The sequence below is a fragment of the Triturus cristatus genome, chromosome 5_2 (assembly GCF_964204655.1).
Source record: "Triturus cristatus chromosome 5_2, aTriCri1.1, whole genome shotgun sequence".
NCBI classification, from domain to species: domain Eukaryota; kingdom Metazoa; phylum Chordata; class Amphibia; order Caudata; family Salamandridae; genus Triturus; species Triturus cristatus.
Window position 1 is genome coordinate 1030821932 of NC_140588.1, and position 17883 is coordinate 1030839814.

Genomic DNA, 17883 nt, shown 5'->3' on the forward strand with positions numbered 1-17883 from the left:
TGAGCTAGCTTGGCGCCAGAGGCAGGAGTTAGAAAGGTACTGTACAGAGGAAGAGTCAGAAGAGGAGGTAGAGGATGACAATACCTGGACGCCAGTAGAGAGTGAGGACCCCATAGGTAGGGCGTCCCTTGCTGGGTCCAGCGTAGGAGGCAGCGCCTCATCCCTTTCCCTGTCCCCAGAGGAGTGGGAAGATAGGAGGAAAGAAAGGGAGCACCAGCTGGCGTTAGAGAAGCTCAGGTTAGAGCATGCTCAGGCTATGGCGCAGCTGGAGGCCAGGAAGCAACAGCGAGAGACTGAGTGGGTCTTGGCGCGGGAGAGGGTAGAGGAGGCTGAGAGGGCCTCCACCAGAGGCAAAGTAGCTCTGGAGGGTAGACTATCCCCTGCGCGCAGTTTTAATTTTCTGGGCTCCCCAGGGAGGGTTGAGTCCAGTGGTAGTAGCGATGTAGATTCCAGTGTAGGAAATCCCAGTCCCAGTTCCCCCAGTCTGGTACCTGTTCCCCAGGAGGAGGAGTTAAGGTTGAAATTCAGGGGCAGTAGGAAACTGTCTCACCAGACTTGGGAGGAGTTTGTGGATGGATGTGAGGATGCAATGTTTGATTGGATTTCCACAGCAAGTGATTTTGATATTCTGTGTAATCTGGTTCTCAAAGAACACCTGCTCAGTTGTTGTGTGCCGGGGCTGCGCCAACACCTGTTGGGGTGTGGATTGTCTGAGCCACTTGAGCTTGCGGAGGAAGCAGAGCGCTGGGAAAGGGCTAGAGGTTCTCTAGAGTCGTTAGGGAGTGACTCCAAAAGTAGTGGGTCAGGTATCTTCCAGCCCAGCGTGGTGGAAGAGGCTCAGTGTAGCCCAGCTAGGTCCCAGGATAGCGAGGAGGGTGTAGGGGCTCACTGCCTGGCTCAGTGGAGCAGGAGTGAGAGGGTGACCGAGGGTCCCCGGACGTACGAAACCCTGCCTCAGGACTTGGATGGTTCCATGAGGGAACACCAAGTTGGGGACCTAGGCTGTCCTGTTAGCCCATTTGAGGGAGATCTCCTGGTGAGTAGAGGACCTGGAGCACCTGTAACCAGGGCTCCTGTGGTTCTAGAGTCTGGCAGTACCGCTCCGGTAGGGAGGGTACAGGAGTCCAGTGTGAGGAGTGATTGGGGGATGAGTTTCCCAGTGGAAGAGCCTGTGGGTCAGGGACTACCCAGTTGGGCTAGGATCCCGTGTAGTGACCAGGGTGGCACCACTTCTGTTCTGGGGGATCTCCGCGCACTGTCAGGTGGACAGGGGACGGGAGATCAGCGCCAGACAGACAGTCGCTTGACGTATGTGTCCTTTGATAGCCTCAGGGGGATGGAGTGGAAATCCCCAGAAGTCCTGGAGTGCCAGGCAATTATTCCACCAAAGGTTCTAGGCCGGAGGTTGGAAGGCCAGGTTCGGGATCAGCCTGACCTGAGGGGTGGGACGTCTGTAACCAGCGTCCCGACCAGTTCTTCTTCCAGAGGTACCGCCCCAGTTGGTAGGGAGCAGGGTTCTGGAAGGGGGTGCAGAGGGTGGGAGAGCCCACCTCTGCCCCCGGTACAACCTGAGGGGTTAAACCCTGGGTTGGAATGGCGTTCTAGGTGTACCCCTCGCCAGAGGAGGAGGAACCCTAGGAGAAGAGGTAGGGGGAGGAGAGCCTTCCCTGAGACTCCTGGTCCGCCTGAGGGTGTAGACCCTAGGCTGGAGAACCAGTGGCAGTCTAGTCCTGTCTTTCAGAGAGGAAGAGTGGAGAATGGCCGCTATGTGCCAGGGGTTACTACCCCCCACTCTATGGTTAGGCAAAGACCAGTGGCACCTGGGTGGCCTAGGGCCTGGTCTTGGCCGCGGACAGCTTGGGAGTACCAGTGGGGTAGCCCAGTTGGTCCAGACAGTGGTGTTAAAAAGAATTCCATGGGTTCACCGTGGCGTAGAACCGGAGGGTGTCCATGCAGTTGCGGGCCCGCGTCCGTGTTCTATCGCCCCAAGCAGGGAAGTCCATCACGGTGGTGATTGGTCTGCCCTGCGTTTTGGCTGGAAGGGGGTTGTGTTGGACTTGGCCCTTCTGGCAGGTTCACCCCTGGACTTTTTGGCTTTTTATTGGTGACTTGGTATGGTGATTGGCTGGTCATGTCATGTGACGGGCTAGGGATTCCCCAGTGTCAGGATGAGTCACCCAGTGGTGAATGGGGAGATCAGCAGCTAGATGGGTGGGAGGAGTCCACCTGGGTCCTGAATAGGACAGGGTTTTCCAAACACAATGCTGGCCCCGCCCCCTGTGGTGCGACTGACGACCCTAGCCCTTCCAGTGAATAGAGTGAGGGGCTGAGCACATCAAGGGTGCTCCCCAACCAGCTGCGACTGGTTTTCCCCCTCACCCTGACCCCAGAACAAAGGGTTTGCATGTATAAAAATGGGGCTGTGTCCCCACAGAAACTGTTCTCTGCCAGGATCTTACCTGAGGGGGGGCTGCTGCTGCCGCTGGACCAGAGGACCGCCACCTGGACTACCTCCCTGCCTGGAGGCCCAGTGAGCTGGCTCTGGGTCCAGCCTTGCCCCCACCCCTGCCCTGCTGCCTGCAGGGAAGGACTTTGCTGGACTGAGTGTGGTTTCCTCCGTTAAGCGCTGGGAGCGCTTTCATTTTCACCCCTAAGCGCCTGGAAGCGCTTTTTGTTGGCCTTTAGCGCTCAGGAGCGCTTTGCTTTTGGAAGCCGGTGCCCACCCGGCGTTTGCCCGGTCCTTGCCGATCCCCACGTCCACGGGCAGGTGCCCACCCTGCCAGGGACATTTCTGAGCGTGTTAGCGGGTGCCCACCCCGCTTTATTGAAGGATTATTACCCCTAGCGGGTGCCCACCCCGCCAGGGGCTTTTCCGTGTTGGTCTTGGTGACCCCCCCATAGCGGGTGCCCACCCCGCATCACCGCGACAACAAGATCACCGCCGCAGCCCGGAGTCCCGGCCGCGTCATCCCCCTGCCGCGCTGGGATTGGTCCAGCGGGAGGGGGTGTGGCCCACGTGATCGGGGCCTCGACGACGAAGCCGCGTCCGAAGCCGGGAAGCGGAAGAAGCTGGTGTCTCCCCCCGGGGCTCCCGAGAGCGAGGGAGAGCCCCGGGTGACCCGCGGAAGTCCGAAGGTGAGTGAGGGCCGCAGGAGGGAGCCGGTACTTGTGCGAAGTGCCAGTGAAGGCACGGAACAGCGCAGTTCTCGGGCGGCCCCGTCTGATAGCGGGCCGCCCCAGCGAGGGCATCTCTCTCCTCGAGTCCCGGAGGAGGACTCCACCGAACGGGGGCCATGTAGTTCAGAGCCGTGAAGGCTCCAAACGCTACGGGGGCATTTCTTAGTCCGTAGAGCGGCCCCGGAAGGCAGCGGGCCGCTCCAACGTCGCCCCCACCTTTCCCCTAGAGCTCCGGGTAGCTCCAACGTGGGCGCCTTCTTCTTTCGAGTCCCCCGAGCGGGACTCCAACGGAAGGGACTCCATCGTGGGGGCATTATTACTTTAGAGCCCAGAGGGGCTCCAACGTTACAGGGCATTGGTTGTTTAGAGCCACAAAGGCTCTAGGGGGCATTTCATTCGTTTCAGAGCCCTGGGAGGCTCCAACGTTGGCCCCAGCATTTCCCCAGTTGCCCAGCACTTAGTGGGCAACTGCAACGTTTAGGTTGTGGCCTCGGTGTTCTGGCTTGCGCAGCCTGCGCCGGCGTGCCCTGACTTTTCTGGACGCAGGGCGTCCTTGCCCCTACTAGGCCAGCTGGCCCAGGGACTGCCACAGTAGTGGCTAATGTGAGTTTTTGCGCCATTGTTCCTTTCCTGCACCTCTGAATGTGTTTATGCGTCATGTGCTTTGCTTTACACCTCTGAATGTTATGCATCATGTGTTTATGTGCTTAGACCCCTACAGGTATTGTGATACTTAGGTGGTTGTTTTCTCCCTAACACAGGTGGTGCTAGTGAGGTCCTGATTCCCTGCGCAATGTTTTTCTAAAGGTGGTTAGGGTTGCGTAGGTGGTACTTACCTGATGCTAGTGTGATGACGCTGAGGTCATTATTGTACCAGTAGTGACTGGTTGTGTGCTAGGTGTAATTTTGTGCAACAGTAATTTTATTTCCTATGTTCCAAGTGCTATGTTCTAAGAGTGCTAATTCCGGACAGCGGTCCATGTGGCCCTGTCCCCTGTACATATAATCCCTTGTAAATTCTGCCCGTGCCTGCTGGCACATTGTAGAGTGTGTGTTTTTATCTAATGTGTTGTGTATAATACAAAGGCTATTTTTATAGAATACCTTGTGTGGAGTTTCCTTTGTGGTGGGCCTTGGGTGTTGTTGCTGGGTGCGCGCGCAAACGCTTTACACATCGCCTCAGAGATAAGCCTGACTGCTCGTGCCAAGCTACCAAGGGGGTGAGCAGGGGTTATCTTTGGCGTGTAACTTCCTAGCCCTGACTAGAGTGGTGGTTTCTGCCTGACTTTGGCGCAAGCCTTAGCCAACCAGAAATCCCATTTCTAACAGTGCATATGACTCCTAGCAGTGTCCAGACATATGAGGGGTGGGTGCATATGACTACCAGCAGTGGTCAGAGATATGAGGGGTGGGTGCATATGACTACCAGCAGTGGCCTGCAATATGAGGGGTGGGTGCATATGACTCCCAGCAGTGGCCTGCAATATGAGGGGTGGGTGCATATGACTCCTAGCAGTGTCCAGACGTATGAGGGGTAGGATGCATATGACTACCAGCAGTGGTCAGAGATATGAGGGGTGGGTGCATATGACTCCCAGCAGTGGCCTGCAATATGAGGGCTGGGTGCATATGACTCCTAGCAGTGTCCAGACATATGAGGGGTGGGTGCATATGACTCCTAGCAGTGTCCAGACATATGAGGGGTGGGTGCATATGACTCCTAGCAGTGTTCAGACATATGAGGGCTGGGTGCATATGACTACCAGCAGTGGTCAGAGATATGAGGGGTGGGTGCATATGACTCCCAGCAGTGGCCTGCAATATGAGGGGTGGGTGCATATGACACCTAGCAGTGTCCAGACATATGAGGGGTGGGTGCATATGACTCCTAGCAGTGTCCAGACATATGAGGGGTGGGTGCATATGACTGCCAGCAGTGGCCTGAAATATGAGGGGTGGGTGCATATGACTCCTAGCCGTGTCCAGACATATGAGGGGTGGGTGCATATGACTCCTAGCAGTGTCCAGACATATGAGGGTTGGGTGCATATGACTACCAGCAGTGGCCTGCAATATGAGGGGTAGGTGCATATGACTCCCAGCAGTGGCCTGCAATATGAGGGGTGGGTGCATATGACTCCCAGCAGTGGCGTGCAATATGAAGGGTGGGTGCATATGACTCCTAGCAGTGTCCAGACATATGAGGGGTGGGTGCATATGACTTCCAGCAGTGGCCTGCAATCTGAGGGGTGGGTGCATATGACTCCCAGCAGTGTCCAGATATATGAGGGGTGGGTGCATGTGACTCCTAGCAGTGTCCAGACATATGAGGGGTGGGTGCATATGACTACCAGCAGTGGTCAGAGATATGAGGGGTGGGTGCATATGACTACCACCAGTGGCCTGCAATATGAGGGGTGGGTGCATATGAATCCCAGCAGTGGCCTGCAATATGAGGGGTGGGTGCATATGACTCCTAGCAGTGTCCAGATATATGAGAGGTGGGTGCATATTACTCCTAGCAGTGTCCAGACATATGAGGGGTGGGTGCATATGGGGTGCATATGACTACCAGCAGTGGTCAGAGATATGAGGGGTGGGTGCATATGACTCCCAGCAGTGGCCTGCAATATGAGGGGTGGGTGCATATGACTCCTAGCAGTGTCCAGACATATGAGGGGTGGGTGCATATGACTCCTAGCAGTGTCCAGACATATGAGTGGTGGGTGCATATGACTCCTAGCAGTGTCCAGACATATGAGGGGTGGGTGCATATGACTCCTAGCAGTGTCCAGACATATGAGGGGTGGGTGCATATGACTACCAGCAGTGGTCACAGATATGAGGGGTGGGTGCATATGACTCCCAGCAGTGGCCTGCAATATTAGTGGTGGGTGCATATGACTCCTAGCAGTGTCCAGATATATGAGGGGTGGGTGCATATGACTCCTAGCAGCGTCCAGACATATGAGGGGTGGGTGCATATGACTACCAGCAGTGGTCAGAGATATGAGGGGTGGGTGCATATCACTACCAGCAGTGGCCTGCATTATGAGGGGTGGGTGCATATGACTCCCAGCAGTGGCCTGCAATATGAGGGGTGGGTGCATATGACTCCTAGCAGTGTCCAGACATATGAGGGGTGGGTGCATATGACTACCAGCAGTGGTCAGAGATATGAGGTGTGGGTGCATATGACTCCCAGCAGTGTCCAGACATATGAGGGGTGGGTGCATATGACTCCTAGCAGTGTCCAGACATATGAGGGGTGGGTGCATATGACTCCTAGCAGTGGTCAGAGAGATGAGGGGTGGGTGCATATGACTACCAGCAGTGGCCTGCAATATGAGGGATGGGTGCATATGACTCCTAGCAGTGTCCAGACATATGAGGGGTGGGTGCATATGACTCCTAGCAGTGTCCAGACATATGAGGGGTGGGTGCATATGACTACCAGCAGTGGTCAGAGATATGAGGGGTGGGTGCATATGACTACCAGCAGTGGCCTGCAATATGAGGGGTGGGTGCATATGACTCCCAGCAGTGGCCTGCAGTATGAGGGGTGGGTGCATATGACTCCTAGCAGTGTCCAGACATATGAGGGGTGGGTGCATATGACTCCTAGCAGTGTCCAGACATATGAGGGGTGGGTGCATATGACTAGCAGCAGTGGTCAGAGATATGAGGGGTGGTGCATATGACTCCCAGCAGTGGCCTGCAATATGAGGGGTGGGTGCATATGACTCCTAGTAGAGTCCAGGCATATGAGGGGTGGGAGCATATGACTACTAGCAGTGTCCAGACATATGAGGGGTGGGAGCATATGACTCCTAGTAGTGTCCAGACATATGAGGGGTGGGTGCATATGACTACCAGCAGTGGTCAGAGATATGAGGGGTGGGTGCATATGACTCCCAGCAGTGGCCTGCAATATGAGGGGTGGGTGCATATGACTCCTAGCAGTGTCCAGACGTATGAGGGGTGGGTGCATATGACTCCTAGCAGTGTCCAGACATATGAGGGGTGAGTGCATATGACTCCTAGCAGTGTCCAGACATATGAGGGGTGGGTGCATATGACTCCTAGCAGTGTCCAGACATATGAGGGGTGGGTGCATATGACTCCTAGCAGTGTCCAGACATATGAGGGGTGGGTGCATATGACTACCAGCAGTGGTCAGAGATATGAGCTGTGGGTGCATATGACTCCCAGCAGTGTCCAGACATATGAGGGGTGGGTGCATATGACTCCTAGCAGTGTCCAGACATATGAGGGGTGGGTGCATATGACTCCTAGCAGTGGTCAGAGAGATGAGGGGTGGGTGCATATGACTACCAGCAGTGGCCTGCAATATGAGGGGTGGGTGCATATGACTCCTAGCAGTGTCCAGACATATGAGGGGTGGGTGCATATGACTCCTAGCAGTGTCCAGACATATGAGGGGTGGGTGCGTATGACTACCAGCAGTGGTCAGAGATATGAGGGGTGGGTGCATATGACTACCAGCAGTGGCCTGCAATATGAGGGGTGGGTGCATATGACTCCCAGCAGTGGCCTGCAATATGAGGGGTGGGTGCATATGACTCCTAGCAGTGTCCAGACATATGAGGGGTGGGTGCATATGACTCCTAGCAGTGTCCAGACATATGAGGGGTGGGTGCATATGACTAGCAGCAGTGGTCAGAGATATGAGGGGTGGGGTGCATATGACTCCCAGCAGTGGCCTGCAATATGAGGGGTGGGTGCATATGACTCCTAGTAGAGACCAGGCATATGAGGGGTGGGTGCATATGACTCCTAGCAGTGTCCAGACATATGAGGGGTGGGAGCATATGACTCCTAGCAGTGTCCAGACATATGAGGGGTGGGTGCATATGACTACCAGCAGTGGTCAGAGATATGAGGGGTGGGTGCATATGACTACCAGCAGTGGCCTGCAATATGAGGGGTGGGTGCATATGACTCCCAGCAGTGGCCTGCAGTATGAGGGGTGGGTGCATATGACTCCTAGCAGTGTCCAGACATATGAGGGGTGGGTGCATATGACTCCTAGCAGTGTCCAGACATATGAGGGGTGGGTGCATATGACTAGCAGCAGTGGTCAGAGATATGAGGGGTGGTGCATATGACTCCCAGCAGTGGCCTGCAATATGAGGGGTGGGTGCATATGACTCCTAGTAGAGTCCAGGCATATGAGGGGTGGGTGCATATGACTACTAGCAGTGTCCAGACATATGAGGGGTGGGAGCATATGACTCCTAGTAGTGTCCAGACATATGAGGGGTGGGTGCATATGACTACCAGCAGTGGTCAGAGATATGAGGGGTGGGTGCATATGACTCCCAGCAGTGGCCTGCAATATGAGGGGTGGGTGCATATGACTCCTAGCAGTGTCCAGACGTATGAGGGGTGGGTGCATATGACTCCTAGCAGTGTCCAGACATATGAGGGGTGAGTGCATATGACTCCTAGCAGTGTCCAGACATATGAGGGGTGGGTGCATATGACTCCTAGCAGTGTCCAGACATATGAGGGGTGGGTGCATATGACTCCTAGCAGTGTCCAGACATATGAGGGGTGGGTGCATATGACTACCAGCAGTGGTCAGAGATATGAGCTGTGGGTGCATATGACTCCCAGCAGTGTCCAGACATATGAGGGGTGGGTGCATATGACTCCTAGCAGTGTCCAGACATATGAGGGGTGGGTGCATATGACTCCTAGCAGTGGTCAGAGAGATGAGGGGTGGGTGCATATGACTACCAGCAGTGGCCTGCAATATGAGGGGTGGGTGCATATGACTCCTAGCAGTGTCCAGACATATGAGGGGTGGGTGCATATGACTCCTAGCAGTGTCCAGACATATGAGGGGTGGGTGCGTATGACTACCAGCAGTGGTCAGAGATATGAGGGGTGGGTGCATATGACTACCAGCAGTGGCCTGCAATATGAGGGGTGGGTGCATATGACTCCCAGCAGTGGCCTGCAATATGAGGGGTGGGTGCATATGACTCCTAGCAGTGTCCAGACATATGAGGGGTGGGTGCATATGACTCCTAGCAGTGTCCAGACATATGAGGGGTGGGTGCATATGACTAGCAGCAGTGGTCAGAGATATGAGGGGTGGGGTGCATATGACTCCCAGCAGTGGCCTGCAATATGAGGGGTGGGTGCATATGACTCCTAGTAGAGACCAGGCATATGAGGGGTGGGTGCATATGACTCCTAGCAGTGTCCAGACATATGAGGGGTGGGAGCATATGACTCCTAGTAGTGTCCAGACATATGAGGGGTGGGTGCATATGACTACCAGCAGTGGTCAGAGATATGAGGGGTGGGTGCATATGACTCCCAGCAGTGGCCTGCAATATGAGGGGTGGGTGCATATGACTCCTAGCAGTGTCCAGACGTATGAGAGGTGGGTGCATATGACTCCTAGCAGTGTCCAGACATATGAGGGGTGAGTGCATATGACTCCTAGCAGTGTCCAGACATATGAGGGGTGGGTGCATATGACTCCGAGCAGTGTCCAGACATATGAGGGGTGGGAGCATATGACTACCAGCAGTGGTCAGAGATATGAGGGGTGGGTGCATATGACTCCCAGCAGTGGCCTGCAATATGAGGGGTGGGTGCATATGACTCCTAGCATTGTCCAGACATATGAGGGGTGGGTGCATTTGACTCCTAGCAGTGGCCTGCAATATGAGGGGTGGGTGCATATGACTACCAGCAGCGGTCAGAGATATGAGGGGTGGGTGCATATGACTCCCAGCAGTGGCCTGCAATATGAGGGGTGGGTGCATATGACTCCTAGCAGTGTCCAGACATATGAGAGGTGGGTGCATATGACTCCTAGCAGTGGCCTGCAATATGAGGGGTGGGTGCATATGACTCCTAGCAGTGGCCTGCAATATGAGGGGTGGGTGCATATGACTCCCAGCAGTGGCCTGCAATATGAGGGGTGGGTGCATATGACTCCTAGCAGTGTCCAGACATATGAGGGGTGGGTGCATATGACTTCCAGCAGTGGTCAGAGATATGAGGGGTGGGTGCATATGACTCCCAGCAGTGGCCTGCAATATGAGGGGTGGGTGCATATGACTCCTAGCAGTGTCCAGACATATGAGAGGTGGGTGCATATGACTCCTAGCAGTGTCCAGACATATGAGGGGGGGGGGGGTGCATATGACTACCAGCAGTGGTCAGAGATTTGAGGGGCGGGTGCATATGACTCCCAGCAGTGGCCTGCAATATGAGGGGTGGGTGCATATGACTCCTAGCAGTGGCCTGCAATATGAGGGGTGGGTGCAAATGACCCCCAGCAGTGGCCTGCAATATGAGGGGTGGGTGCATATGACTCCTAGCAGTGTCCAGACATATGAGGGGTGGGTGCATATGACTTCCAGCAGTGGTCAGAGATATGAGGGATGGGTGCATATGACTCCCAGCAGTGGCCTGCAATATGAGGGGTGGGTGCATATGACTCCTAGCAGCGTCCATACATATGAGGGGTGGGTGCATATGACTACCAGCAGTGGTCAGAGATATGAGGGGTGGTGCATATGACTACCAGCAGTGGCCTGCAATATGAGGGGTGGGTGCATATGACTCCTAGCAGTGTCCTGACATATGAGGGGTGGGTGCATATGACTACCAGCAGTGGTCAGAGATATGAGGGGTGGGTGCATATGACTACCAGCAGTGGCCTGCAATATGAGGGGTGGGTGCATATGACTCCCAGCAGTGGCCTGCAGTATGAGGGGTGGGTGCATATGACTACCAGCAGTGGTCAGAGATATGAGGTGTGGGTGCATATGACTCCCAGCAGTGTCCAGACATATGAGGGGTGGGTGCATATGACTCCTAGCAGTGTCCAGACATATGAGGGGTGGGTGCATATGACTCCTAGCAGTGGTCAGAGAGATGAGGGGTGGGTGCATATGACTACCAGCAGTGGCCTGCAATATGAGGGATGGGTGCATATGACTCCTAGCAGTGTCCAGACATATGAGGGGTGGGTGCATATGACTCCTAGCAGTGTCCAGACATATGAGGGGTGGGTGCATATGACTACCAGCAGTGGTCAGAGATATGAGGGGTGGGTGCATATGACTACCAGCAGTGGCCTGCAATATGAGGGGTGGGTGCATATGACTCCCAGCAGTGGCCTGCAGTATGAGGGGTGGGTGCATATGACTCCTAGCAGTGTCCAGACATATGAGGGGTGGGTGCATATGACTCCTAGCAGTGTCCAGACATATGAGGGGTGGGTGCATATGACTAGCAGCAGTGGTCAGAGATATGAGGGGTGGTGCATATGACTCCCAGCAGTGGCCTGCAATATGAGGGGTGGGTGCATATGACTCCTAGTAGAGTCCAGGCATATGAGGGGTGGGTGCATATGACTACTAGCAGTGTCCAGACATATGAGGGGTGGGAGCATATGACTCCTAGTAGTGTCCAGACATATGAGGGGTGGGTGCATATGACTACCAGCAGTGGTCAGAGATATGAGGGGTGGGTGCATATGACTCCCAGCAGTGGCCTGCAATATGAGGGGTGGGTGCATATGACTCCTAGCAGTGTCCAGACGTATGAGGGGTGGGTGCATATGACTCCTAGCAGTGTCCAGACATATGAGGGGTGAGTGCATATGACTCCTAGCAGTGTCCAGACATATGAGGGGTGGGTGCATATGACTCCTAGCAGTGTCCAGACATATGAGGGGTGGGTGCATATGACTCCTAGCAGTGTCCAGACATATGAGGGGTGGGTGCATATGACTACCAGCAGTGGTCAGAGATATGAGCTGTGGGTGCATATGACTCCCAGCAGTGTCCAGACATATGAGGGGTGGGTGCATATGACTCCTAGCAGTGTCCAGACATATGAGGGGTGGGTGCATATGACTCCTAGCAGTGGTCAGAGAGATGAGGGGTGGGTGCATATGACTACCAGCAGTGGCCTGCAATATGAGGGGTGGGTGCATATGACTCCTAGCAGTGTCCAGACATATGAGGGGTGGGTGCATATGACTCCTAGCAGTGTCCAGACATATGAGGGGTGGGTGCGTATGACTACCAGCAGTGGTCAGAGATATGAGGGGTGGGTGCATATGACTACCAGCAGTGGCCTGCAATATGAGGGGTGGGTGCATATGACTCCCAGCAGTGGCCTGCAATATGAGGGGTGGGTGCATATGACTCCTAGCAGTGTCCAGACATATGAGGGGTGGGTGCATATGACTCCTAGCAGTGTCCAGACATATGAGGGGTGGGTGCATATGACTAGCAGCAGTGGTCAGAGATATGAGGGGTGGGGTGCATATGACTCCCAGCAGTGGCCTGCAATATGAGGGGTGGGTGCATATGACTCCTAGTAGAGACCAGGCATATGAGGGGTGGGTGCATATGACTCCTAGCAGTGTCCAGACATATGAGGGGTGGGAGCATATGACTCCTAGCAGTGTCCAGACATATGAGGGGTGGGTGCATATGACTACCAGCAGTGGTCAGAGATATGAGGGGTGGGTGCATATGACTACCAGCAGTGGCCTGCAATATGAGGGGTGGGTGCATATGACTCCCAGCAGTGGCCTGCAGTATGAGGGGTGGGTGCATATGACTCCTAGCAGTGTCCAGACATATGAGGGGTGGGTGCATATGACTCCTAGCAGTGTCCAGACATATGAGGGGTGGGTGCATATGACTAGCAGCAGTGGTCAGAGATATGAGGGGTGGTGCATATGACTCCCAGCAGTGGCCTGCAATATGAGGGGTGGGTGCATATGACTCCTAGTAGAGTCCAGGCATATGAGGGGTGGGTGCATATGACTACTAGCAGTGTCCAGACATATGAGGGGTGGGAGCATATGACTCCTAGTAGTGTCCAGACATATGAGGGGTGGGTGCATATGACTACCAGCAGTGGTCAGAGATATGAGGGGTGGGTGCATATGACTCCCAGCAGTGGCCTGCAATATGAGGGGTGGGTGCATATGACTCCTAGCAGTGTCCAGACGTATGAGGGGTGGGTGCATATGACTCCTAGCAGTGTCCAGACATATGAGGGGTGAGTGCATATGACTCCTAGCAGTGTCCAGACATATGAGGGGTGGGTGCATATGACTCCTAGCAGTGTCCAGACATATGAGGGGTGGGTGCATATGACTCCTAGCAGTGTCCAGACATATGAGGGGTGGGTGCATATGACTACCAGCAGTGGTCAGAGATATGAGCTGTGGGTGCATATGACTCCCAGCAGTGTCCAGACATATGAGGGGTGGGTGCATATGACTCCTAGCAGTGTCCAGACATATGAGGGGTGGGTGCATATGACTCCTAGCAGTGGTCAGAGAGATGAGGGGTGGGTGCATATGACTACCAGCAGTGGCCTGCAATATGAGGGGTGGGTGCATATGACTCCTAGCAGTGTCCAGACATATGAGGGGTGGGTGCATATGACTCCTAGCAGTGTCCAGACATATGAGGGGTGGGTGCGTATGACTACCAGCAGTGGTCAGAGATATGAGGGGTGGGTGCATATGACTACCAGCAGTGGCCTGCAATATGAGGGGTGGGTGCATATGACTCCCAGCAGTGGCCTGCAATATGAGGGGTGGGTGCATATGACTCCTAGCAGTGTCCAGACATATGAGGGGTGGGTGCATATGACTCCTAGCAGTGTCCAGACATATGAGGGGTGGGTGCATATGACTAGCAGCAGTGGTCAGAGATATAAGGGGTGGGGTGCATATGACTCCCAGCAGTGGCCTGCAATATGAGGGGTGGGTGCATATGACTCCTAGTAGAGACCAGGCATATGAGGGGTGGGTGCATATGACTCCTAGCAGTGTCCAGACATATGAGGGGTGGGAGCATATGACTCCTAGTAGTGTCCAGACATATGAGGGGTGGGTGCATATGACTACCAGCAGTGGTCAGAGATATGAGGGGTGGGTGCATATGACTCCCAGCAGTGGCCTGCAATATGAGGGGTGGGTGCATATGACTCCTAGCAGTGTCCAGACGTATGAGGGGTGGGTGCATATGACTCCTAGCAGTGTCCAGACATATGAGGGGTGAGTGCATATGACTCCTAGCAGTGTCCAGACATATGAGGGGTGGGTGCATATGACTCCGAGCAGTGTCCAGACATATGAGGGGTGGGAGCATATGACTACCAGCAGTGGTCAGAGATATGAGGGGTGGGTGCATATGACTCCCAGCAGTGGCCTGCAATATGAGGGGTGGGTGCATATGACTCCTAGCATTGTCCAGACATATGAGGGGTGGGTGCATTTGACTCCTAGCAGTGGCCTGCAATATGAGGGGTGGGTGCATATGACTACCAGCAGCGGTCAGAGATATGAGGGGTGGGTGCATATGACTCCCAGCAGTGGCCTGCAATATGAGGGGTGGGTGCATATGACTCCTAGCAGTGTCCAGACATATGAGAGGTGGGTGCATATGACTCCTAGCAGTGGCCTGCAATATGAGGGGTGGGTGCATATGACTCCTAGCAGTGGCCTGCAATATGAGGGGTGGGTGCATATGACTCCCAGCAGTGGCCTGCAATATGAGGGGTGGGTGCATATGACTCCTAGCAGTGTCCAGACATATGAGGGGTGGGTGCATATGACTTCCAGCAGTGGTCAGAGATATGAGGGGTGGGTGCATATGACTCCCAGCAGTGGCCTGCAATATGAGGGGTGGGTGCATATGACTCCTAGCAGTGTCCAGACATATGAGAGGTGGGTGCATATGACTCCTAGCAGTGTCCAGACATATGAGGGGGGGGGGGTGCATATGACTACCAGCAGTGGTCAGAGATTTGAGGGGCGGGTGCATATGACTCCCAGCAGTGGCCTGCAATATGAGGGGTGGGTGCATATGACTCCTAGCAGTGGCCTGCAATATGAGGGGTGGGTGCAAATGACCCCCAGCAGTGGCCTGCAATATGAGGGGTGGGTGCATATGACTCCTAGCAGTGTCCAGACATATGAGGGGTGGGTGCATATGACTTCCAGCAGTGGTCAGAGATATGAGGGATGGGTGCATATGACTCCCAGCAGTGGCCTGCAATATGAGGGGTGGGTGCATATGACTCCTAGCAGCGTCCATACATATGAGGGGTGGGTGCATATGACTACCAGCAGTGGTCAGAGATATGAGGGGTGGTGCATATGACTACCAGCAGTGGCCTGCAATATGAGGGGTGGGTGCATATGACTCCTAGCAGTGTCCTGACATATGAGGGGTGGGTGCATATGACTAACAGCAGTGGTCAGAGATATGAGGGATGGGTGCACATGACTACCAGCAGTGGTCAGAGACATGAGGGGTGGGTGCATATGACTACCAGCAGTGTCCAGACATATGAGGGGTGGGTGCATATGACTACCAGCAGTGGTCAGAGATATGAGGGGTGGGTGCATATGACTCCCAGCAGTGGCCTGCAATAGGAGGGGTGGGTGCATATGACTCCTAGCAGTGTCCAGACATATGAGGGGTGGGTGCATATGACTACCAGCAGTGTCCAGACATATGAGGGGTGGGTGCAGAGGACTCCAGCAGTGGCCTGCAATATGAGGGGTGGGTGCACATGACTCCCAGCAGTGGCCTGCAATATGAGGGGTGGGTGCATATGACTCCCAGCAGTGTCCAGACCTATGAGGGGTGGGTGCAGAGGACTCCCAGCAGTGGACAGAGATATTGGGGGGTGTACATCATCATCAGATGACCACACCTGCATGGTGGTATGGATGCATCCCTAACTTTGGACTATGATTTTAGTGCTATTACAACACATCACTGACAGCAGGGTCCCACTCCCAGGACGATGGATGTCTGTCACATACTGCATTACACACCACATGTGGGTGTGAGGACATATAACACATGCATACCCACCCATGGCGGATGCAGCACAATACACACCCTGATTTCATGTCAACAGACTGTATAGTCATGTAACTGCATACAAAATTAAGATAGGTAAAGTGAACACACACTGTCACGCACATCCCAGGAGTGTTAGGAATGTACAGGTGCTGGTCCAGCCACCATGATGTTGTCTCTCATGGGAGGAATAGGGTTCAATTCCACCAGATACAATGCCCACAATTGTGAGTCAGGTGCCCAAATACCCTGCATAACAAGTACCATTTATGTGGTAGGCCGTGATTACACACATGCATAGTGCTGAAAAGGGCCAATTTGTCCCTGAAGGCATTCCTACATACCCAAAACACAAGTACAGTGACTAGCAAGGATGGCACAGACGATTCAGCAGGAGACATCGGTGAGCAGGCATGGCCATTGTTGAAGGGATCCCTCACCAACAAAGGAAATGTGGACACAGGTCAGCACAACAATTGTGCAACTGTTTGCAGGGAAGATGTCAGGTGCCACAGAGGAAGGAACACTCCTTGGGACAATGTCTCCAAACTAAATGAACATACACTACCAATGATTCTTTGCAGAGACATTGTGATGGCACACAGATACCATGGTCCACCTCATGACCATCATACAAAAACATTTCTCAGAACCCTAACACGTCACCAGAACACCAACTCCCGGAGCCTCATCACCAACATCAAGTACCTGAAATGCAATAGTGTTGAAAGTAAAAGAAAAGGCTTTATTCAGCACCAAAAATAAATCAATGTAAAAGATACTATGTACAAAAGCCAATGGCCAGTCCATTTCTCAAGTCCAAGGGTGGACTTAGGGGACCGCGTCCAACCCCTACCTTGCCTGCACTAAGGAACCTCAAAGTTTGTCGACCGGGGGGGGCATCATCTGTGGCAGGACCAGGCACCGCAGGGACATGAGGGGGAGTGGTAGGTGTGGTGGGTGCAGGGGTGGACGTCTCCACCACAGGGGGTGGGGCTGCGCCAAAGATGGAGGTGAACTCAGCGCTGCACACTGCTGCTAGGGCCTCCATCCTAACCCCTGCACCTGAAGATACCCCAGGGCCAATGGAGGGTGTGGTGGGCGAGGGATGGGGTGCAGCGCTCTTGGGGGAGGGGGTGGACATGGTGGGGGACTCAATTCCCGTGCCCGGGGACTTCCTCGCCCGCTTGTGGGGTGGTGGCTCAGTGGGGGCGAGGCCCAGGTCAACCATACAGGTCTCCTTAGGTGACAGTTTGGCAGGGGAGCTAAGGGGAGTGGTTTTGGAGGAACAGGGTTGTGAGGACTGCGGACTGCGACTGTGGCTGCGTGTATGTCGTCTGCCCCCAGCCCCTGTGGGTGTGCCTACATCCCCCTGAGTGTGCGTGCCAGGAGGTGTGCGCTGTGCCTTACTTGGGGGTGTGCTGGATGTGTCTGGTGGGGTGCCTGCCCGTGACTGTCTGGGTGTGCGTTGGGCAGGCATGGGAGAGGGCAGTGTGGATGGGTCTGGGGTAGGGGGGGGACGGAGCACTGCAGGAGAGAAACTGCTGCCGTCAGGGAAGAGTCCATGGACCGCAGAAACCTGCGTTGGTCAGACATCGTTGCTGACATGCCCTCCATGAACGACACCATCTGTGTGAGCAGTTTAGTGTGTCAATGGAGGACAGTCAGCACCGATGCCTGCCCAACCTACAACTGCCACAGTATGTCCACAGACTCTTCACTGAGGGCAGCAGGGGTGACAGGGGCAGGGGGTGCGGTGCCTGGGACGAAGGAAACATGGTGGGACTCTGCACGGACAGAAGGG